At 36.5% G+C, this 24,895-nt stretch overlaps 1 protein-coding gene and 1 pseudogene across 6 annotated transcripts in view; both read left to right on the forward strand.

Annotated features, from left to right (window-relative positions):
* Positions 1 to 24,895, forward strand: part of ADK (adenosine kinase) — a 553,238-nt gene that overhangs the window by 526,325 nt on the left and 2,018 nt on the right. The gene's annotated exons all lie outside the window — the stretch shown is intronic.
* Positions 1,927 to 2,088, forward strand: LOC133070813 (U2 spliceosomal RNA; annotated as a pseudogene).

The raw sequence follows: 24,895 nt of genomic DNA on the forward strand, positions 1-24,895 counted from the left end.
CTGCACCACCCCCTTCCTCAGAGGTCTAGAAAATAGCTTGGTGCATGTTGAATATATCATTTCTCACACTTCTTTACTCAAAAACCAAAACCTTCATATGACCCACTGTATGCAGAAGATTTACTTGTGCATGGTAACCGAGAAGATTGCTGCATATTCCTACCATGTCCCACAGCAACAACAATCCCTTCTCTGTCTTCTACTTCTAGCAGGACATCTTTGGTGTTTAATTTCTTAAGCAGTTTCCCTTAAAACCATTAAATGAGGTATAGAATACACTTGGCCATTTGCTGTTAAATTGCTCAGTCGTGTCTGATTCTTTGTGGTGCCATCAATGGCAGCACACCAGACTTGGTCATTAGGAATTTGAAATACAACACAGACATCAACTCAAGTTCATGCAAGGGAGAAGGGAAAAGAGATTCACACCTTGCACAGTCCTGGGATTCTTCATGACATGCTATGCTGATGTTTCACACCTAGAGATTTCAATAAGCTGACTTTGGACCAGGACCAAATTTCATGAACCTGGCCAAAGATTATTTAAGCCTTTGCTTGTCTAAAGAGGCAAAGATGATCCTCAAGCCTTGACAAAAAAGAGAAGTAACTTTCATTCACATGGGATACAGGACGATTTTAGGATAAAGTCTGAAATTTTTCACCATTAGAAATGTTCCCTCAAAGATATAGTATTTTGGATGGCCTCCATCTAGAAGCAATTGTTAATAGACAATGGAATTCAAAGGACTTTGTCTTCTGGAGATTTGGATAATTTAGAGACAGGCTGAGCCATGTAGGCTATCAGATCCTGAAACTTATATATGAACCTTGTTATTGTTTAGTTGCTAAGTCGTGTCCAACTCTTTCGTGACTCCAAAAAGAGCCTGACAGGCTTCTCTCTCTGTGAGATTTCCTAGGCAGGAATACTGGAGTTGATTGCCATTTCCTTCTCCAGGGTATCTTTTATGACCCAGGGATCAAACCCACATCTCCTGCATTGCAGGTGGATTCTTTACCACTGAGTCACCTGGGAAGCCCAAAGATCAACCTTACATTTCCTGTATTTGAAGGCTATTGAGAAATGCTTATTCTAAGGAAACAACATTGGTATTTATAAGATTTCATTTGGTAGAAGAGGGCAGAAGAAATATCATAAGCAAAACTTTCTGAAGTTGATTTTCTTAGAAGTGTGACATGACAAAATATATGTGTGTAAGTTTTCCAGCCTTTAACGTTTGTGAGTCAGATAGAACTAATTTGAATCCAGTAGCAGTTCATGCTGCTATTACATGGATTTGGTCAATTTTACCTACCTTATCTGTCTGATTCATACAGCCAGTATCAGTTAGGTTTTGCTGCGTAGCACACCATCCTCAAAACTTAATGATCTGAAAGAGCAACCATTGATTTAGCTCCACAAATCTGTGAATTGGGCCCAGGCTCAACTGGGCAGTTCCTCTAGTCTCAGAGGTTCAAGAGATTAAGTAATTTGCCCAAGGTCACAGTGAAAGCCAGGATTTGAACTTAAAGTTTGACTGCAAAGTTCTTAACTCTGATCATTTTGTTATACTCCATTCCATTAGTATATGCTCTTGTCTTCCCCTCCAAATGAGGAGAAATATCCAAAGTGCCTTTGTAACCACTAGTCTGTAGACTGGGGCCAGTCTACAGAGATTTCATCAGTCAATAGCAAAATGAAAAAACAGGTAGGAGCAGCATAGTAAGTTTTCACAAAGCTAAATATATTCAATTGGAAATCTTGTCTCAGCGATGTTTGAATTTGTTACCATGTGCCTTTATTGGCTTTGTTATTAGTATAATCAAAATAAATGAAGTCACATGTTGGTAGTACTGATGCTTAGCCTGGTCGACCTTGTGACTTAGCCAAGTCTTAGCATGGTGTGTGAGTTATTGGAAACAACGCCCGTCGCTTCTTGGCCTTTTGGCTAAGATCACGTGTAGAAACAACGTCCAAACTACATGAAAATTTGGTCTAACCTCTGTTGTCAAATGGCTGTTTACTGTCAACAGAGGTGTGAATAAAACAAACAAAAATTTCTCGACATGATCATTAAATTCACAGCTATTATCCCATCAGATATGAGTTCCCAAACCTGGGGTATGAACACAGGTTCTTAGCTTATTTTTCACTTAATTATCTAGTTTACATTGACATTTTATGAAGTTAAGATATGTACGTTTTATTTCTAGCCCATGAAATAAATGGCAAATTAAAACCAGTCTCTGTCATCAAGTGCTCTTAGAATTTTAAAACCACCCTGCTGTGAAGAATTGTCAGTTGATCAAATACAGGTTTTTGAATTGAGTTAAATAGTAACAAAATTACTTATCTTGCATACAAATTAAAGCATAAATAATCTTACTATCATCTCCTTATTGCCACAGCTATGACTTTGTCCTGATGGGTCTTTTTGTTTTTAATTATTATTGCTCAAGATGTTAGTGCTGAAAGGGAGTGTTTTTTTAAATCATGTTTCCTGGTTTTCAGACTGTTTTCAATAGTGAAACCATGTTCAAATGAGGTCTTATCTGAATCAAAATGAGATTAGGTTAAACAAATCCCTCATTTGACCTTATCCGCATTTTATTTAGCAGTTCATAAAAGAGTTCCCTTGAATGGGTTGATATTAGTTATGAAAACCTAACATGATCTGTTAGAAAGCCCCCATTTGATGGATGAGGAAAGTGAGACCAAAGAAAGGGAGTTAATTGCAAATATGCAAGACCAGAAGCTAGATCTCCTAACTCATTAATTCATGATCCAATAATTACATATGTTCATAAGCCAAATGAAAGTTGTCAGTTAAGTAGGCCTTTTGGAGATATATAGGTCAAGAGTCAATACCCCAAATGGATAGAAGCCTTTGATGTAGTTTTTTTTGTTTTGTTTTTGGCATGTGAATATCCAAGATGTTAAAGCTTTCACAATAAACAGAAGCATGTGCTAAACTTTTATTTTGGGAACCACATCAGGAGCTCACAGGTTAGGTTTAGAAGTCAGATTCTAATCTCATCATGTACATTTTTGTTACATAAGGAAGGAGTAGTGATCATTACAGCAGTATTTTGAAAGGGTTTGTGGTGTAAGGGCACCTTATCCATACAAGTAAAACATACAACTTTCTGGTACTCTTTAGGAGCTTCTTTTCTGAATTAGGAGCATTGAAAGGTTTTCTTGGTTTGGGATTTTTTTTTTTAATAATTCAAAAGTAATATCCCACGCCATGTTAATAGAGTTTGACAAGTTTCCATTTTCAGACACCAGAGAGAGGAAGTAAGTTATCCTCATTGTCACAGCACTGATCACTGCCTGTGTGTTATACCACACTGCTCAGTAGCTGTCTTTGTGTGGGAGAACGTATTGTGCTGAGTGATCATAAAGGAACCTTCGCTCTGAATTGACTTCCTGTCCATGTCAGTCACTGCACCATCTGACACCACTTAGGCTTTGGTTTTCATTATGCAAATATCTGCTAGGTCAGACCTTACCCTGACAGGCACAGTAGCTTTTAAAGTTATTTCAAAACTTAATGTTTGTTGATTTCCTTTTTCCAGAAAAATCTGTGTTTTTTAGCATATGAGTCACAAGTTGTTGTTTAAGTTCATGACTAGCTAGTAGTCAATATGAAGTCAAAACAAAATTTTACTAACTAAACTACATAGAAAATGAAAGAAAAAAAAAGCTTATGTCTCAGGCTTTTTCAGCAGGGGGAAACCATTACTTTGTCACATCTGGGTAGTCTAAGCCAGCCAAATTGAAGTGGGAATTTCCTGCCATATGTTAGTTCTTTGAGCAACCTGTGAACATCTAAAAGAGGGTATATGAGTTCTTGTTTGGTAGAGCTGTAGCCACTGTGGAGGCTTGCTCCTAATAGGTAGCAGACATTTTTATGTACTGCCACTCATCAGGAGGTTGTGTAGTCTGTCTATAGCTAACAGTGTTTGCTCTTGTTAAATACGTTAATTTGGAAGACCTAATTTGGAAGGTAGAACATCAGGTCTCAGATACTATGCCAAGAGTGAACACTGACACCTCCCAAATTTGGGTGATAGTTTTGTTTCATTAATAAAAAGAAGGTAAGACTGAACCACCATGGGTATTCCAGATAACTTGAATTAGGTTATTTTATAAAGTCAATGAAGACCAAAATAAGCCACTTAATATAAAGGAAAATAAAGATTCTGAAAAGGCAGAAGAAATATCAAGTATTTACATCAGCTTTCTATTCAGATGCACATGGGAATTAGGAAGTAAAAATTTCATTCAGAAGAGTTGTGCACAAAAGGTAGAAATGCTTTATCCATTTGAAACAAGAGACATTTTTAAGGGGGAAAAAAAAGGCTTTCCACATGATCTCACTGTTTTTGTCATCCTCTGTAAGGGAAAATATTGACATTTGCCAGACTGTTTGCTCCAGCTTTCTGATCTCCTGCAGTTTATTTTTATAACAACCTTATCGATGGGCCTCTTACCCAGCTCTCTAGGTTTAACTGAGTTGAGTCGATTTGTTACCACAGCTTCAAGTAGCTGTTACAGAACAAGCAAGACATCCTAATAAAGCTGTAAATGTGTTTACTCAAACAGAGTATTGATTTTACTTGGAGAGGGAGAAGCTGGTGCTTAGCACAGTGTCAGGGTGGATGAATTTCACTGCAGTTTTTCATTGTCATCTGTCATGGTTGTGAGACACTAAGTAAAACCATCAGAGGATAATTAGAAGGACCAGAAATTTAGCCCCTAAAATCAGTTAACCGCCTGGGAGTTTCGTAGCTTAATTAACTTTTATTTAAAATTTCCTCTAGTAATAATAATCAAGCACTTTTAATGGTGCTTTCAGATAGAGCAAGATTTCAAGGTTGTGACTTGGTAAATATATAAATTTAATGGCTAAGGGTTTTTCAGACTTTTTTCATTCTTGTAATTTAACATTAGAACACAATGTAAGGAGACAGTGATCTGTACTCATATCAACAGATATACATGGTCTTTCTGAAAAATCAATTTTAAAGAAACAGTAAAGCAATTATAAAGTAATTAAAACACATCCTATTAAGGAAAAAAAATACCCAGTTAGCATCTTTAGTAAACCTAAATGGTTTTGTAGTGCAGCATGACCTATACACATAAAACTGTAAATGCCACCCTTGTTTCTTAATACCTTCCTTCATTAAAGAAGAATCTAAAATATTGTAGCTTGCTATAAGTTAGTCGTTATCTCAAAGATAAAAGTTGATTGCACAACTGCGATAAAGACAAGAGTCAGATTAAGAATTACTTACCTTCTATAAAAACTATATTAGCTACTGAATTTGATAAAAAGTAGTCATATAAACAGTTTACTTGCCTCCTTGAAATGACTAGAAAAAGTCACAGTTGAAATGAATTATACCTAGGATGATGAACACAAAACTGAAAATTTATCAAAAATAAGTTTCACCATTATATATTTTTAATTAGTCTTTTTCCCATTATCTACAGTCATTTATTTGCTGCCTTGTAATAAACTCATGCTTTCTTACACTACTGCCCAGCTTAGCTAAATGACTCATTAAAATGATGATATCTGAGGAATGACCATTTCTAAAGCCTAGGAGTAACAGACTCTGTCGAAAAAACAGTGAAAGATATTGAAGGGTTTTCTTTGCCTTTGAAATGCTTTGTAGTTATAAGCCAAATTCTACCCTGAGTTAAACTTTTAAACTTTGAAGTAAAAGGTTGTAAAATTTTGTTACGTAAGTGGGCACCACTAGAGCTGCTTCTTTTAATTTTTCAGAAGGTAGAGGAAGAAGTTGGTTTTTCACAGTTGTATTTCCAACTTTATTCTTTGTTGAAGTATTCAAATACAGAGGAAAAGGAAAGGTTATAGATTTATGATTATAATATATCATTCTGTTTTTTATATTTCAAAATCCCTACAATACAGTAATTAATTTTGTTCTATTCAGTTTTCTAGAGAATGATAGCTATGTGAGGAAGCTTGTTGTCATGGAAGCAGGGAGTGGTGCAGGATCTAGTAGGGCAGCCATACTCTGGCTTCAAGGTACTATCTCATCTGACTCTTTTGGTCAAAGGAACAGAAACCCATTTCATCTAGCTCAGAATAAGGATTGTTTTTTAAGGAAGCACATCAGCAGTAAAGGAGACATTATAACATAGTGGTTAAGACAGTGGGTCAAAGACGTGGATTTGAGTCCTGGTTCTGCCATTAACTAGTTGTGGGACTAGTTACTTGACATCTCTGAGCCTCAGTTTTCTCATCTATGAACAGAAGACAAAGTACCTATCTCATTTGGGTTATTGTAAAGGTTGAATGTCACAAGGTTTACAAAGCACAGTGCGTACTACTTAGTAAGGACTCATTAAGTGTTACCTGTCATAAAAGGAATCTCAGGCAAGAACCATGACTGGACAAATTTTTGCTGAGAATGGAGCCAGATGATGATTCTAGAATCCATCAGTTCTAGAGACCTCAGCAGTGGAAATCCATGGATCTTTACTCCAGTGCTTATACACTAATGTTACTCAGCTTCACTGTATGTCTGCTGCTTCCTTCTTGGTCTTTCTTTTTTTCCATTCTGGCTCCTAAAAGAGAACACTAGGTTAGCTCAATTCATTTTTTGTGCCATTTATAAATAGGACACTGGAAGAACATCTTGGGTCAGATGTCTTGGCCTTGGTCCAGGGGTTGATTTGTATGCTCAAAATATATCAACTGACCCCCTCAACAATGCTGAAGGTGAAGCAGCTTTTCTTAAAAGGGTAATGGATGGAGCCTTTAAAGGGCTCTATGTACATGTATGTTTGCATGCCTTGTCTTTACCCTTTTTCTCATGCTTAGAGTTCTGAAAATGTTCCCTACAACATGATCCATCTATCACACAACACATGGAACATCAAACACCTTGTATCTTAAGCTAGAAATCTAGGGATCATACTCAATACTTTATTTTCCCTGTGTTCCAACCTTCAGTGAGTTCTTTTGACTCAATTTTAAGGATATATCTCATATCAACTTATCTCAAATCCATCCATTTTTCTGCTTTATCAGATCTACCACTTTAATTCAGGCCTGTTTTTTACTTTCTACAGTAGCTTCCTATGTGGTTAGTCTCTCAGTTGTGTCCAACTCTTTGTGACCCCATGCACTGTAGCCCCAGGCTCCTCTGTCCATGGGATTCTCCAGGGAAGAATACTGGAGTGGGTTGCCATGCCCTCCTCTAGATCTTCCCAACCCAGGGATCAAACCCAGGTCTTCAGCATTTACCATCTGAGCCACCAGGGAAGGGGATTCTGCCTGACCAAATTCTGAAAATCATCAAGACAAGGAGCTCCTTTCTATGTCTCTTCCATTTTCTTCCTTCTGGAATAGGAATGTCTATAACTATTATCATATGCCTATCCCACCACTGCATTTGGAAAGCAGGAGCCCTGTTGATGTCTTGTTTCTCTGATTCACAGATGCAAAGGAATTTTACCCCAGGGTTTTGACCTGTTGCTGATTTAGATGGTCTAGATGAGATTTGGGACTTTTGAACTGATGATGTTTGGATGAGAGTTTAAACTTTAGGTTTGAGACTTTGGGGAATTTTAGGGTAGGGTCAGTATATTTTTCACAGGGGACAGACATAAATTTGGGGGTCCAGAAGGCAGACTGTAGTGGACTAAAGGTCACCTCCATTAAGATATGTCCATATCTTAATCCTCAGAACCTTTGAATGTTACCTTATTTGGCAAAAGGGTCTTACAGATGTAATTAAGTTTAGGCTCTTCATATGAAATTATCCTGGATCATCTCATTGGGCTTGAAATTACAACAAAAGTGTCCTTATAAGAGAGAGGCATAGGGAAATTAAATACACAGAGCAGAAGTTAATGTGAAGACAGAGCAGACAGAGAGATGTGGCCATAACCCAAGGAATGCCAATAGCCACCCAAAGCAGGGAGAGGCAAGGGAAGATTTTTCTCTAGAGCCTTTAGAGGGATCATGGGCCCTTGGTTTTGGACATCTGGCCACAACAACCATGAGAGAGTAAATTTCTGATATGTTAGGTCACCTAGTTTGTGGTAATTTAGTACAGCAGCCAAAGGAAACTAATACAGCTACTAAACATTTTAAAGAGTTTTGCACTTTTAAACAACATTCTGAAGAAAATCTGCATAAAGTTCACCTCTGCTTGCATGCTCCAGCTATGCAAGCCTTTCTTAGGCCTAAGACACTTTGCACATGAAATTCCCCTTGCCTGCAGTGCTCTTCCCCACTTTGCAGGGCAGTGTCTTTGCCATCCTCAGTCCCAGCTTAAAAGTTTTCTCTAATCATTCTGTCTAATGTGGCTCCATTCACTCTTCTCTACTGCTGCACATAGTTGTTTTCCTTAATAGCACTTGACATTCTCTGGAATTATCTTACTTATTTATTATCTTGCTCGCTGATTTATTGCTTCTTAAAAAATCTCCCCCATTAAAATACAAGCTTTAAGAGAATAGGGTCTCTATGTGTCTTATTCACCAATGTATCCTCAGGATCCACCACAGTACCTGGCAGAGAATAGACAGTAAATATTCATTGTATGATACAAAGTCAATCACATGCATAGTTACAACCAACTTATCTCCTACATCAAATAAACTTAGTATATCTAAGAACTTGGTCATTGAGGGATTTTGTCAGAAAGGGGATGAGTCAGGAAATAACAGGTTAAACCATACTTTAGTATCAGGTCACCTTCACCTTTGCCTAAGATTAAACTGTGCTACTTAAATGACCATTGACAGAAGGTTGGATAAAGAAGATGTACATATATACAATGGAATATTACTCAGCCAGTGAAAAGAATAAAATAATGCCATTTGCAGCAACATGGGTAGACCTAGAGATTGTCATACTGAGTGAAATAAGTCCAACAGAGAAGGAGAAATATTATATGGCATCCCTTATATGTGGAATCGAAAAAGAAATGATAGAAATGAACTTAACTTACAAAACAGAAACAGACTCACAGACTTAGAGAATGAACTTATGGTTGCCAGGGGGAAGGGATAGTTAGGGAGTTTGGGATGGACATGTACACACTGCTATATTTAGAATGGGTAGCCTTCAGGGACCTCCTGTGTAGCACATGGAAATTTGCTCAATGTTTTTTCGCAGCCTGGATGGGAGAGAAGTTTGAGAGAGGATGGATACATGTGTATGTATGGCTGAGTCCCTTCACTGTGCACCTTTAACTATCACAACATTGTTAACTGGCCATACCACAATACAAAAGTTAAAAGTTTTTAAAAAATAAATAAAAGTGGAAAAAAAAAAAAAGATTGAACTTTGCTTTTACGTGCGTGGATGCTCAGTTGCTCAGTTGTATACTACGCTTTGCAACCCCAGGGACTGTAGCCCGCCAGGCTCCTCTGTCCATGGGAATATCCAGGTAAGAATACTGGAGTGGGTTGCCCTTTGTCCTCCAGGGGATCTTCCTTCCCAACCCAGGGATTGAACCCTCCATCTCTTACATCTCCTGCATTGGCAGGTGGGTTCTTTACCTCTAGTGCCAGAATATAAAAACTAATTCTCAGTATCATAATCCTGAACATCAGTTCCTGATGTTAATAGGCAATAGCATACAAGTCAGAGGCTCCCAGGAAGATTTCACAGAATGTACTGAAGTTACCCAGTAGATGTCTAAATTTGATTTGCCAAAATGCCTAGTGGAATGTCCAGTGCATCCAGTAACAGTGCCTTTGTCATGTCCTACGTAGGATCTTTCCTGCTGTTTCTTACTGAAAGTGTTGTAAAATGTGGCTTCTCCACAGGAGTAGCAATGAGACTCCGATAAAGAGTGCTTGACATACACTGAGCATACATACATATGCCTGGGGCATACCCCTTGCTTCATTTTCTACACAGTTACCTAAGCTTTAAGCCGCAGAATTACTCTTAACATTTTAACTTGCATCAGCACCCACATCAGATCACTGTTTATTCTCCTTCCTACCCTTATGACCTGTCACGTGAGACCCGTGGTTCTCAAGCTTGAGTGTGCATCAGAATTCAGAGTCACCTGGAAGACTTGTTAAAAGATAAGTTGCTGCGTCCTGTCCTCAGAGTTTCTGATTTGATGATGTCTGGGGTGGGGGTTAGGTCACGCTAAAGCTGCTGGTGCAGGAACCACACTTATAGAAACACTCCCAGAATGTTGAAGTAGATGCCGATGTGATCTCTCTGCCAACACTCTCTTTCCTAGTGAATTCATGTTACACACTTCTGCCAGGATTATTTTTAAAGTATTTATATGGCTTTCCTAAAAACTCTAAAATCCTCAAGGATTAACACTGTTTTATCCATCTTTGAATCCTTTGATTCTAGCACCTTACCTAGTAATGGCAGGTATTCAATAGCTGTTGGTTGATTCAATCAATCAAAATACTTTTGATAGCATTCTAGGTTTTTATTTTCATTTGCTTCTTATACAAGTTTGTATAAGTATACGAGTGTTAGCGTGGTAGTGGCATGAGTCTAATAAATTGAGGATTCAGATTAGTCAGATTTTAATTTATAGAATATCTCTTTCTTAAAGCAGGCACGGGTAATAAAAATAAAAGTACAGCTTTTAAGTTGACTGTCTCATTTGCCGTGTGGCAGCATATATCTGATAACCATTGGTTTAGAAGGTATAACAGACCAGTCTAAGAGAGCACATAAAATCATCACTGACGTGTAGATATCTAAGAAAGGTGGAAAATAACCAAATACTAAAAATCAAATTGACCTAGAAATGACAGCAAAATTTTTACAAGGAAAAGGACAGGGAAAATATAGAATTCAACACTCTCAGTTGCTGTAAAATATTATATCAGGTTTGCTTTAATTACATGGTAATGCCTCTGAGAACAAAGGTAATTACATGATAACTTATGTTACTATTCCCATATTATCTCTTAATAACTATGTGATTAACTTGTCACTATTATATAGTGTGTAGTTCGATATCACTCATGTATAAAGAACATTGATAACTTAAATGGATGAGTTGGGGTGGGATGAGGGATGAGGATAGTATAGAAAGCATAGTATTATAAATATCTAGAATGCAAATGATTCATTAGATCATTGACCTGGTCCTCAAGGATCTGAACCAAAGCTGTGGAGAATACCATCAGTGTCTAAAATAAATCATGTGGCTTCCAAGACAGTTCAGTTCAGTTCAGTCACTCAGTCATGTCTGACTCTTTGCTACCCCATGAATCAGAGCACGCCAGGCCTCCCTGTCCATCACCAACTCCCAGAGTCTACCCAAACCCATGTCCGTCAACTTGGTGATGCCATCCAGCCATCTCATCCTCTGTCATCCCCTTCTCCTCCCGCCCCCAATCCCTCCCAGCGTCAGGGTCTTTTCCAATGAGTAAACTCTTCACGTGAGGTGGCCAAAGTACTAGAGTTTCAGCTTCAACATCAGTCCTTCCAATGAACACCCAGGACTGATCTCCTTTAGGATGGACTGGTTGGCTCTCATTGCAGTCCAAGGGACTGTCAAGAGTCTTCTCCAACACCACAGTTCAAAAGCATCAATTCTTCGGTGTTTAGCTTTCTTCACCATCTAACTCTCACATCCATACATGACTACTGGAAAAACCAAAGCCTTGACTAGACGGACCTTTGATGGCAATGTAATGTCTCTGCTTTTAAATATGCTATCTAGGTTGGTCATAATTTTCCTTCCAAGGAGTAAGCATCTTTTAATTTCATGGCTGCAATCACCATCTGCAGTGATTTTGGAGCCCCCAAAAATAAAGTCTGACACTGTTTCCACTGTTTCCCCATCTATTTCCCATGAAGTGATGGGACCAGATGACATGATCTTAGTTTTCTGAATGTTGAGCTTTAAGCCAACTTTTTCACTCTCCTCCTTCACTTTCATCAAGAGGCTTTTTAGTTCCTCTTCACTTTCTGCCATAAGGGTGGTGTCGTCTGCATATCTGAGGTTATCGATATTTCCCCCTGCAGTCTTGATTCCAGCTTGTGCTTCTTCCAGCCCAGCGTTTCTCATGACGTACTCTGCATATAAGTTAAATAAACAGGGTGACAACATACAGCCTTGACGTACTCCTTTTCCTATTTGGAAACAGTCTGTTGGTCCATGTCCAGTTCTAACTGTTGCTTCCTGACCTGCATACAGGTTTCTCAAGAGACAGGTCAGATAGTCTGGTATCCCCATCTCTTTCAGGATTTTCCACAGTTTATTGTGATCCACACAGTCAAAGGCTTTGGCATAGTCAATAAGTTTACTGTGAGCAATGAAATAGATAAGTGATTATAGGACATAAGGCATATACTTTCATGTTTTGAGAGGTTTTTAGTTTTAAGTAAGTATTAAGATTTGTTTTTTAATGAAAAAAGACATACTTCATCCATATCATTAAGCAAGCATCTTGAGTTTGTATGTGCAGACTATGTGGTGAGGATGTACAGCACCAGAATACTTCATTCATTCATTGCTAATAGGAATGCAAAATGGTACAGCCACTTTGGAAAACGGTTTGGCAGTTTCTTAAAAAACACACTCTTACTATAAGATCTAGAAATTGTCCTCCTTGGTTGCCCAAATGAATGGAAAACTTATACCTACATAAAAACCTGCACACAAATGTTTATAGCACTTATTCATAATTGACAAAACTTATAAACAGTCAAGATGTCCTTCAAAAGATGACTGGATAAGTAAACTGTAGTATATCCATTCCACAGAATATTATTCAGTCATAAAAAGAAACAAGCTATCAAGCCATGAAAAGGACACAAAAGAAACTGAGACATACCATGCTAAATGAAAGAAACCAATTTGAAAAGGCTACAAATTGTATGAATCCTTTACTGAAAGGATAAAACTATGAAGAGAGTAAAGATATCAGTGATTGTCAAAGGGCGAGGGGGGAATGAGAGGTATGAATAGATAAAGTACAGGGGTTTTTTGAGCAGTGAAACTATCCTTTGTAGTATTGTAATGATGTGTAACAAATCATTAGACATTTTCTTTTTTATATGTCTTTGAATCCTATAGAATGAACAACATAAAGTGAACCCTAATGTAAACCATGGACTTTAGTGAGTCATTATCGGCTCATTAATTGTTAACAGCATACCACACTAATGCAAGATGTTAATGATAGGGGAAATAAGGGATGCAGCAATGAGAAGGCATATAGGAACCTTGTACTTTCTGTTTAGTTTTTCTGTAAACCTAAAACTGCTCCCAAAAATAGTCTATAAATTTAAAAAACAAAAAAGGCTAAAATGGAAAAAACCTTTCTTCCACCCACCTCATTTTACTAGTATCTTCAGTTTGTGTGTGTGCCTTAAGTTTCCCAACTTCATCAATTACAGTGTTCTAAGATTCTAAGGCCAGTATCCTATGGCCAGTGATCTCACCCTTTTTTCTAAAAAAGCTTGTTCTATTGATATCACATAATGACCACTCTATCCAAGTACAGTGAACCTTTCTGCTTAATTCTGGCAGGAATTCTCCCAGAATCCCTGCTAAGGAAGCATTGGTCCCTGAATTTCCATTTCAAAAGATGCAGACTGATGTATTTGGCATATGCCATCTACAAATGAAGTCTTCATGTAGGGAAGAAATACTGTACTAAAGTTGCCTCAAAAACTCTCTAAGGTGCCTCCTCTAACACTGCCTGTGTTTCCCTAAACCTGAGAATATAGAAGGTAGTGAAGATCTTTAGTTCTTGAGAAATCTTTCTGAGAATAATGACCAATTTCATTGTACTTAACACTCATACTGATTTTCTTTGCAGAAAGCTGTTCCCAAGTGGCTACAATTATTAATAAATTCTAAAAGCATGAATGGAAAACTATCAGAATAAAACATCACTTAGCTGAAGTTCTTGAATGAGTTGTTGTTAAACATTTTCTGAATAATTAAATGTTCCATGTTATCTTTTAAAATGTTTGTTGATTTTTTCTGATTATAAAAGTAATATTACTTACTATAGAATATTTAGTAAATAAAAGGAAACAGGAAGTAAAAATCATCTCCAAAATCTGGAAATGATCATAATTCTTCAGACATATAAGAATTTTGCTTTTTTACTATTTTGAATAAGCATGTTTCTAAAATACATTTTAAAGATCTAACCAAAGAGTGAAAATGGAGGGAAACACATGTAGGAATTTCATAAAATCAGAATGAGTACAGGTGTACTCTGTACTATCTTTGCAACTCTTATATAAATCTAAAATTATTTCAAAATAAAATGTTTAAAAATGCTCGGAACAGGATGGGTTACTTAAGATATGGTGGTGGAACAAAAATGTAACTCTGGGAAAAATGAAAGTTGATTACTACCAATCATGACACTCAATTTCTAGATGGAATAAATAATTAAATGACCATAAGTGAACTAAAAGAAAATACGAGCTGATACTTATCTGAACTCATGGTATGGAAGACCTGTCTCAACTCAAATTCAGTGGAAAAAGCTATTAAAAGATAAATATATTGATGTAGCAATAGAAATAAAAGGCGAGTGACAAAATAACAGGAAGTACTCTCAACATAAATAGGAGACAAACTGAAAGAATGTCTTTTAGAAATCAATAATAGGAGAAATACTCTAGTAGGAGAACAGGTTAAAGCTGTCATCAGACAGCTCATAAAAAGAAGCAATACAAATGAACAAAAAAGTTTTCAACCTCCCTAATAAACAAATAACTGTAAGTTAAAACAAAATTCTGCCTTTCACTTTTTAAATTATCAAACAGATTTTTAATAGCAAGAATGCTATTGGGTATATACATTAATAACATCATTTTGAAAAGGAGTTTGGCAATATGAATAAAAAGCCTTAAAATTAATCACCTTTGGGGCTTCCCTGGTGGTCCAGTAACTAAGACTCCGAGCTCCCATTGCAGAGGGCCTGGGTTCTATCCCTGGTCAGGAAACTGGATCCCACATATACCAAGATCTGGTGCATCTAAATAAATAAATAAATTTTAAAAATTAATTACCCTTCAAGAAATATATCCTAAAGAAATTAAAATTTTTAATTGTGCACAATAAGTGTTATTAAAATGTTATAAAGATACTCACTATAGTTTTATTTATAGCAGTAAAAAAAAAATTAGAAATACACCTAAATATCCAGTAATAGGATTAAGTAAATTATACTGCATCTACATTTAAAATGCATGGTCTCTAAGAATATTTAAAGATATGGGAAAATGTTTCTGATAAAGTTTTTATTACAGAAATAATACCTGTAAGCAGTAGAAAACACAACAGCACAAAAAGGAAATACACATGTGTCATAGAAGTAGTATATTTATATATAATGAAAGGTAAGCATTGCTTCCACCCCAGTCCTCTAATTCCCCTCTGTGAGGTAGCTTTGGTTGCTGGTATTTATTGAACCCATCCATAAATATTCTGTGTTTGTGCAACTTTATATATGTGTACACATCCTAGTATTCATCAAATGAGAGTGTACTGGGCTTACTTGAGTTTTCATTTACTTTTATCTTGGAAATTGTTTCATAGCAGCTTAATGAAGATCTAACTCATTCTAGTTAACTGCTTTCTGTAATTCCATTGCATGGATTTAACTGGACACCTCTTCAAATTGTTGTAATTTTTTTTTTTTTAACATAAACCATGTAGCCATATGTGATGATGATCAGAAAAGTTAACTCATGTTTTTTACTGTGAATGTTGAATGACCAGTAATGGAGTCTACTGGGTTTTTAGTTCCAGCCACCATGAAAAGTATTAGTGAAGGAACTATATATGAAAAAGAAAATACTGACTTGTAGACTTCATTCATTTCCTTCTAAAATATTCTGGCTCCTAAGTGTCGTTATTAAGACTTTCATAATTACTGACAATATTTCTATTTCTATGGATGACACTAAGGAAATTCTACATGTTGTATGTTTTCTACAGTAACCACATAGAATGGACAACTTGAGCTAGGAAATCTCATTGCCTTTTGTCCACACTAGCCGCCACACCTCTAATGTGCCTTGAGAAAAAAATTAACTTAGTACTCCTCTCAGCACAGTTTAAATTATGTGTCAGGGCTCACTTCAGACAGTGGATTCCGGTATGCTAAAATTGACCACTCTTTTTAACAACAGTAAAAGAAAAGTCCAAATGAAATTAACCAGAAGATAATAAACCATATTGGTTGTTAATGGACAGAGGTTTAATCTGAGAACTCTGGATCTGTAATTGCTCCAAGATTCAGAGCCCTAGGAACCAAATTCAGTGTCAGTGAGAAGCCTTCAGGTACACTGTGCCTCAGCACCCCGAGACCTAAGGTCCATGACATAACCAAAAGTGGGAGAGGCCCTGGAATAAGCCTATCCATGAAAGGATCAAAGAGGAGTTACAGAGAGAAGGACTCAAGTTAAAAGGTACAACCACGGCCTCAGCATGTGAGTTCTTGATTTGGAAACCTGTACTGCTGTTTCTTGTTCGCCAGTGTATGTCTCTTGGTCCTGTTCACATGGCTGTCTTGAAAGGCATATACACAGCGCCTTACCATTCTTTTTTTTTTTTTTTAATTTCCTTTATTTATTTATTTTTTTTCCAGTGGGTTTTGTCATACAGAATCAGCCATAGATTTACACATATTCCCCATCCTGATCCCCCCTCCCACCTCCCTCTCCACCCGATTCCTCTGGGTCTTCCCAGTGCACCAGGCCCGAGCACTTGTCTCATGCATCCCACCTGGGCTGGTGATCTGTTTCACCACAGATAATATACATTGCTGTTCTTTCGAAACATCCCACCCTCACCTTCTCCCACAGAGTTCAAAAGTCTGTTCTGTACTTCTGTGTCTCTTTTTCTGTTTTGCATATAGGGTTATCATTACCATCTTTGTAAATTCCATTCATTTTTAACGTGATGTACTAATGACCTCCCCACAAAGAGCTTCTAAGGTATTTTTTCATATTGAACACCCATGCCAAATCAGTTTAAAATTTTACTTCTTGACTTCTTGTTTGGCCCAGAGTCTTTACTGAAAGAGTACAAAATTCTTTTTTAATTTATCTACAAGCCATATTTATCTGCTATAGTGTCTGCTAGCCGCATTCTTTTAATTCATCACATTCAGTGAATGAAATATGAATAAGTACTTTGTTTACTTGCTGGCACAGTATTTGTGTATACTAACAGAATATTGTATTTTTCCTACCTAAAAATACTTTATTGAAATAATATCTTAAAAATACAGAGAACTTTAAAAAATTGGGGTGGGAGAGCCAAAAATTCTACAGAAAAATAAGCAAAAGATCAGAAAAAACAATTCACAGAAAGAGATTCGTTTTTTAAACATAGAACAAGGTCTTCAGTTTCACCCATAGTAAGAGAGATGCAAATTAAAGTTACTTTAAGATATGTTTCTAACCCATCAGTTTGGCAAAAAATCAAACGCTTGACAGTGTACTCTGTTATTGAGGTTGTGGGGAAACATGCGCTCATAAACATTACTAGTGGAAATACAGAAGGTTTAACCCCAAGGAGGGGAATTTGGCAGTATCTAACAAAATTACTTACATATTTATCCTTCAACCCCAAAAATGCCACTTCTAGAAATTTACCTGAAAGGTACATACACACACCCAACAGCACAAAAGCACACATGCAAAGTGTTATTCATTACAGAATTATTTGTGATTTCAAAGCATTAAAAACTGGTGAACATCCACACATAGGAGATGGAATGAATGAACTCTGGTGTATCCATTCAAGAAGCTGCTATGCGGCTATAAAAAAAGAACAGGGAAAATCTCTTATGTATTAGTATGCAGTGATGCCAGGAGATATTTTAAGTGAAAAAAAAAGCAAAGTGCAAAAGGGCATATATTCTTTGCCACTCCTTTTGTATAAAAAAAGAGGAAATAAGAAAATACACAGATATCTGCTTACTTTTACAAAATAAACACAGGAGTTCAGTTCAGTCGCTCCAACTCTTTGCAACCCCATGGATTGCAGCACAACAGGCCTCCCTGTCCATCACCAACTCCCAAAGTTTACTCAGACTCATGTCCATTGAGTCGGTGATGCCATCCAACCATCTCATCCTTTGTCATCTCCTTCGCAAGAGCAGCCTTCAGTCTTTCCCAGCATCAGGATCTTTTCAAATGAGTCAGTTCTTCTCATCAGGTGGCCAAAGTATTGAAGTTTCAGCTTCAGCATCAGGCCTTCCAATGCATATTCAGGATTGGTTTCCTTTAGGATGGACTGGTTGGGTCTCCTTGCTGTCCAAGGGACTCAAGAGTCTTCTCCAACACCACAGTTCAGAAGCACCAATTCTCCGGTGCTCAGCTCTCTTTATTGTCCAACTCTCACATCCATACATGACTACTGGAAAAACCATAGCTTTGACTAGATGGACCTTTGTCGACAAAGTAATATCTCTGCTTTTTAATATGCTGTCTGGGTTGGTCATAACTTTTCTTCCAAAGAGTAAGCGTCTTTTAATTTCATGATTACAGTCACTCTGCAGTGATTTTGGAGCCCCCCAAAATAGTGTCACTGTTTCCATTGCTTCCCCATCTATTTGCCATGAAGTAATGGGACTGGATGCCATGATCTTAGTTTTCTGAATGTTGAGTTTTAAGCCAACTTTTTCACTCTCCTCTTTCACTTTCATCAAGAGGCTCTTTAGTTCCTCTTCACTTTCTGCAGTAAGTGTGGTGTCATCTGCATATCTGAGATTATTGATATTTCTCCGGGCAATCTTGATTCCAGCTTGTGCTTCATCCAGTCCAGCATTTCTCATGAAGACAAACCAAAAAACAGTGAAATTGGGTACCTCCAATGGGGAGGGCATAGGGTAAAAGAAAGTGACACTTCTCTGAGCATAGCTTTTTTAGAATTTTTAATATTCTACATATTTTTAAAGAAAAATTAATAAGGATGAAAGTGAGGGATGAAAATTGAAATCATGACCTCAACATTCTTTTCATTCTTAAGTAAGTGAACCATTCTGAGAGAGTCAATTCCTAGGCAGGTTGATAAGAAGTTTGAGGGTCCCCAAGGAGAGAGAGGTCTGGAATTCTCAAGGAGGAGGAAAGGACAAACTTTTTTCCCTCTACATTCCTTAGGATTATATAACAATAATGGACAGTTTCTGGAAAAAACCTTCTGGCTAATCCTGTTATCTTAAAATGTAAATTATGGGAGTAGGTCTAGTAAGGTCTTTACAACCTCCTGACATTCTTTTGATTCACTGTAATAACTAATTAAAAGTATATAACTCCATTGCTAACACTAGTGAAGGGGTACGCTTTCTGCCCCCTTCTGATGTCTATGTCAGAAGCTTTCTCTATCTCTTTTATACTTTAATAAAACTTTATACACAAAAGCTCTGAGTGATCAAGCCTCGACTCTGGCCCCGGATTGAATTCTTCTTCTCTGGAGGCCAAGAATCCTGGCATCTTTCATGGTTCAGCAACAACCTGTCAATTCCGAAGTGGGGTAAAAAAGAAAACCAATCTAAAGAGCATACTGAACACAGTATTTGAGCACATTGGAGGACAGCAAACCAATTCTAAACTGTTTTTAATAGATTTGGGGTTTTGTAAAATTAGTAGTGAAGCAGTTTTGAAGCTGTTTTGGAGATAGTATAAAATTAAGCCAATAAATATTTTGATATTGTTGGAAGCTAGGGTTTTCACTGTCGAAAAAAGTACAGAATCATAATAATGGACTGGAGAAAGGTAAGAAAGAGTGCTATGGGGATGGATTGAAACTGGAAGTATTGGTGTCAATTCAATTTGTAAAATAGGTCTGTGTACATGTGTATATATGTGTACATATGTGTGTGTATAAATACACATATAAAGGTACACATATAAATGTGTACATATGTGTGTGTATCTGTATCCGTACATGTGTAGAAGTACATATTTCCTAGCTCCATTTGCTGACAGGGTCTAGCAGCAAAGAATGCACCTACCTCCCATACTTTGTTTGGTCTCTAATACCATTTCACCCTAATAGGAAATAGGTATCCTTGGGAAAATGGCAGGTTCTAAGGCTGAGATAGGGTGGGTTTAAGATGAGCCAAGAATATAATTCCAAAAAGTAAGGAAGTACTCAAAAACAGTATGAGGGCACATCCAAGGACACATGAGCCAGCTTGAAGGTGCTCCCACTGGTAAAAACTGGGACATTTTGAGCACCATATAGAGCTGTATTGAATGATAAACCACTGATTAAAAAACAAGAGTCTGTGCCTCCTTATTGATACATAAATAGATGAAAAATAGTAAATGAGATTAGAGATAAGCTCTTGCATATAGAATGTCAAAAGCTGACTGGTAAATGTGAAGGGAGTGCTTGAGTAAAAAATCATCATGGTTTAAGTTGCTTCAGTTAGAAATCATGAGTGAATACTAAATTTGGGAAAAGGGATTGGAATTCTTGATAGGGAGCAGAATATCTACCAGCAGACTACTTGTTACATGCAAGGGAAAATATAACCATACAGTGGAGAAGTAGGACAACATCTTGATCCGGTGATCAAAATTACCACCAGTGAATAGCAGCCAGACATAATGTGTTCCTCAATGTGATACCCTTGAGAAGGACACAACATAATTTTTCTAGTATTCTGGCCAGGAATGCATAATCTGAATTTAATCATGAAGAAATATCAGGCAAACCAAAATGAACATCACTCTATTAAGTACGGAGTAGGGGAAGACTGTATTCTTCAAAAAAGTCCTTGTCACATAAGTTGAAGGAAATGTTCGAGATAAACCAAACTAAAAATATGACAAATCCTAGACTAAATTCTATCCTAGATGGAAAAAAAATGCTATGAAGGACATTAGTGGGTCATTGACAAAACTGGAATATGAACGGTCAATCACATAACTATTCTAACACTATTACTGAAGTCGATGACTATGGTTATCCATGAGACTAGCCTTATTCTTGGGAAAGATGCATAGATAGATTTAAAGGTAAAGAGCATGACAAATGCCACTTCTTCTCAATTAGTTCAATGGAGAAAATTGTATAAAAAAGAGAAGATGGGCCCAAAAGGAGCAAAATGTTGACAATAAGTACCTCCCAGGTAAAGGATGTATGGATACTATTTGCATTATTTGCAAGTTTTCATTTCTTTTTTGGCACATTTTCTGAATTAGAAATTATATCCAAATGTAGTTTTTAAAAAATACATTTTAGGCCAACTAATAATAAAAATCTAAACTTAAAAAATTGTACAGAAAAACATTATGCTAAGTGAAGTAAGGCAGACAGAAAAGGCCAGGGGTGGGAGGGAATGGAGAGTTTAATAAGTATAGTTTCTGTTGGAGTAATGAAAATATTCTGGAAATTGATAGAGGTGATGGTTACACTACATTGCAAATAGACTTAATGCCTTTAATTGTACACTTTAAAATGGTTGAAATGGTAACTTTGAGGTTATGTATATTTTATGCAATAAAAAAGCTATCTTGGGAATGTTTAATTCTTATTATGAAAGAATTTCCTGTGATTCTTTAAATATAAGCTCCTTTTTTTTTAAACTATTTCATACAACTGGTGAGGACTCATATCAGCTACTTTATGAAGGTTCAACTTATAACTGATTATATAACATCTGTAGTTCATCTCAGTTAGAATTTAAAAATAGATTGTTAAAAAACTGATATTCACCCAGGGCAAAGGTCTAAGCTTTTTTTCTCCATCCAGGTTTTCCACTTGTCAAAGCAAATGTCTCCTCAGGGGACTTCACTTCAATCAACAACTAGCTCTTCTATTATAAAGAGGATGCTGGTACTTAGGCTTCTCAAAAATATTTCATAAACATAAGCTTTCTTTTTCTCAGAAAGAACATACCAGGAGGAATGAGGAAAACAGATGTTCCTTATAAGTCTTCTAATAGACGTGTTTCCATTGTAAGCTGATCTGACTGAATTTGGCATCTGCTCCATTCACTGTGTGGGCTGAACAGTTGAGTCTCACAGTTTGGCTGAAAGTTAATATTGCCCTTTGACTGTTACCTGAAAACTCAATGATAAAATACTCTTACTAAACCTCTTGAGAGAGTGATTTCACATTCTAAGCAAATGTCTTCAAAATACATCACTCCATTAACGAAATTAATTACTCTTTGGTTGGGCGTACTTATTTATTTTATTGGATACAGCATTCCCCAAATCTGACAAGGGAGAAGCCTGTGTGGTCAGAATGGTAGAAGAGAAAGAACATAAATCTCTTATAATGTTCTCTACAGGTCACTATACCACAGCTTTTAAATTAACCTTAACCCCCCAGCTGCCCAGGGCCTATGAGGCCTAAAAGTCTGGCTACAGAACAGTTTCTCATTATCATCTGTTCTTCTGCGTTTTTGAGTACTGCTATAGCATCTCTGGTTTTCCTTAGAGGGGAAGTAGCCCCAGATTTTTCTGTTCTTGACTATCTTATTTGTAACTACAACAATTTTTTATGTAGTTTTATTGCAGTATAATTGACATACAATAAACTGCACATGTTTAAAGTGTACAGTTTTACAAATGTTGACATATTTATACACCCATGGACCATCACTATGGACACATTTACTGCGTCCATACTATTTGGATTGTTCCCAATTTGGGGCTATGCCAAATAAAACTGGTCTGAACATTCATTTACAAACCATGGTTAAATACCTAGAAATAGAAAGACTGAGTCTTTTGATAGGTGTATGTTTAACTTTTTAAGACACTGATAATTGTTTTTCAAAAAGAATCTTATTTTATAGTCTCACAATCAGTACTTTGGGCTTTCCGGTGTCTCTGAGGTAAAGAATTCGCCTGCCAATGCAGGAGACGCAGGAAACTCAGGTTCGATCCCTGGGTGGGGAAGATCCCCTGGAGGAGGAAGTGGCAATCCACTCCAGTATTCTTGCCTGGAGAATCCCATGGACAGAGGAGCTTGGCGGGCTACAATCCATGGGGTCGCAAAGAGTTGGACACAACTGAACGGCTGAGCACACACACAGGCAATCAGTATTTGAGAGTTTCATTTAATCTGTACTCTTGCCAACACTTGCTTTGTCAGTCTTCTTTCATTTTAGCCATTCTAGTGGGTGGGCAGTGGTATTTCATGGTGGCTTTAATTAGCATTTTTCTAACAGATAATAATGTTGAACATCTTTTCCTGTGCTTGTTTGGAAGGGTTTATCTTCTTCACTAAAGTGTTTGTGTAAAAGTGTTTAATTTAGCAAAGTCAAAATTATTTTTTCTTTCATAAAAGTTTACACTTTTTATGTCCTAAGATCTTTGGCAAGTTCAAAATCACAAAGATTTTCGTATAAGTTTTCTTCTCAGTTTTATAGTTTTAGCTCTTGCATTTAGACCTATAATCCATTTCAAGTTAATTTTGTGGTTGGTGTGAGGAAGGGTAGAAGTGTGTGTGTGTTTTGTTTTTTTTTTTTCACATATGGCCCATCCAGCTCTTCTAAGAACATTTGTTTAAAAAGAAGTATATTATAATAACATGGAAAAAAAGAAAGATTATCCTTTCTCCATTGAATTGCTTAATACCTTTATAAAAATCAGTTGATGATATAGAAGTAAGTTTGTTTCTAGATTGTTCAGTTTCACTGATTTATTTGTCCATCTTAATGCCTGTACCACAGTGTCTCAATTATTTTAGTTCTGTAGTAAATTTTTAAATCAAGTACTCTTATTTTCAGAGTTCTATTTTGATTAGTCTAAATTCTTTGCCTTTCCACATAAATTTTAGAATCAGCTTGTCAGTTTCTATTAGAAAAGCTTGCTGGAATTTGGGTTGATACTACATTAAATCAGTAGAGCTGATAACAATATTGAGTCTTCTGTTCTCTGAATAGTTTATAGCTCTTCATCTTACTTAGCTTGTTTTTTATCTCTCAGCATTGTTTTTTGCTTGTTTGGGGTTTTTTTCTCAGCATTGTTTTGTCATTTTCAGTGCTGAGGTCTTACACAGCTTTTGTCAGATTTAGGTATTTCACATGTTTGGTAGTATGGTGAAGAGTATTTTTAATATCAATTTCTAACGGTTCATTGCTAGCATATATAATTGCTATATATACACACATTACTAGTACAAAAATTCAGTTGATTTTTGTAGAGGAATCTTTTTTTTTTTTTGTAGAGGAATCTTATATCCTGCAACTTCACTAAAGTAACTTAGTTCAAGTTAACTTTTTTCTAGATTCCATAGGAATTTTTACATAGACCAGGATTTCTCAGTTTTGGTATTATTGACATCATAGGATATTTAGCAGCATCCCTGGGCTCTACCCTCTAGTTGCCATTAGCACCCTCTGATGCAAATATGACATTGCCACATGTTCTCCAGGAGGCAGAATTGCCACTGTTGAGAACCATGGATATAGGTGGTCATGCCATCTGCAAATGAAGACAGTTCTACTTAATTTTCTATTTTGATGCCTTTTCTTTCTTTTGTTTGCCTTAGTGCACAATGTTTAAGAACAAACATTCTTTCCTTGTTCTCAATTCTAAGGGGAAAAACATTTCATCATCCTCCATTAAGAGTGATATTAACTGCAAGGTTTTCATAGAAGTTCCCTTCTGTTACTAGTTTGTTGAAAGTTTTTTTTAGAAATCCATCTTGGGTTTCATCAAACGATTTTTCATCATCTATGAAGATGACCTTATGATTTTCCAATATGGTAGATTAAATTGATTTATTTTTGAAAGTTAAACCAACCTTGCATTTCTAGGATAAATACAACCTTATCATGAATTATTATCTTTTTAAATATACTATTGGATTGGATTTGCTAAAATATTTGCATCTTTTCTGATTATAGTATCAGAGTAAAACTGGCCTCAAAGAGTGAGTCAAAAAGTATTCTCTC

The sequence above is a fragment of the Dama dama genome, chromosome 15 (assembly GCF_033118175.1).
Source record: "Dama dama isolate Ldn47 chromosome 15, ASM3311817v1, whole genome shotgun sequence".
NCBI classification, from domain to species: domain Eukaryota; kingdom Metazoa; phylum Chordata; class Mammalia; order Artiodactyla; family Cervidae; genus Dama; species Dama dama.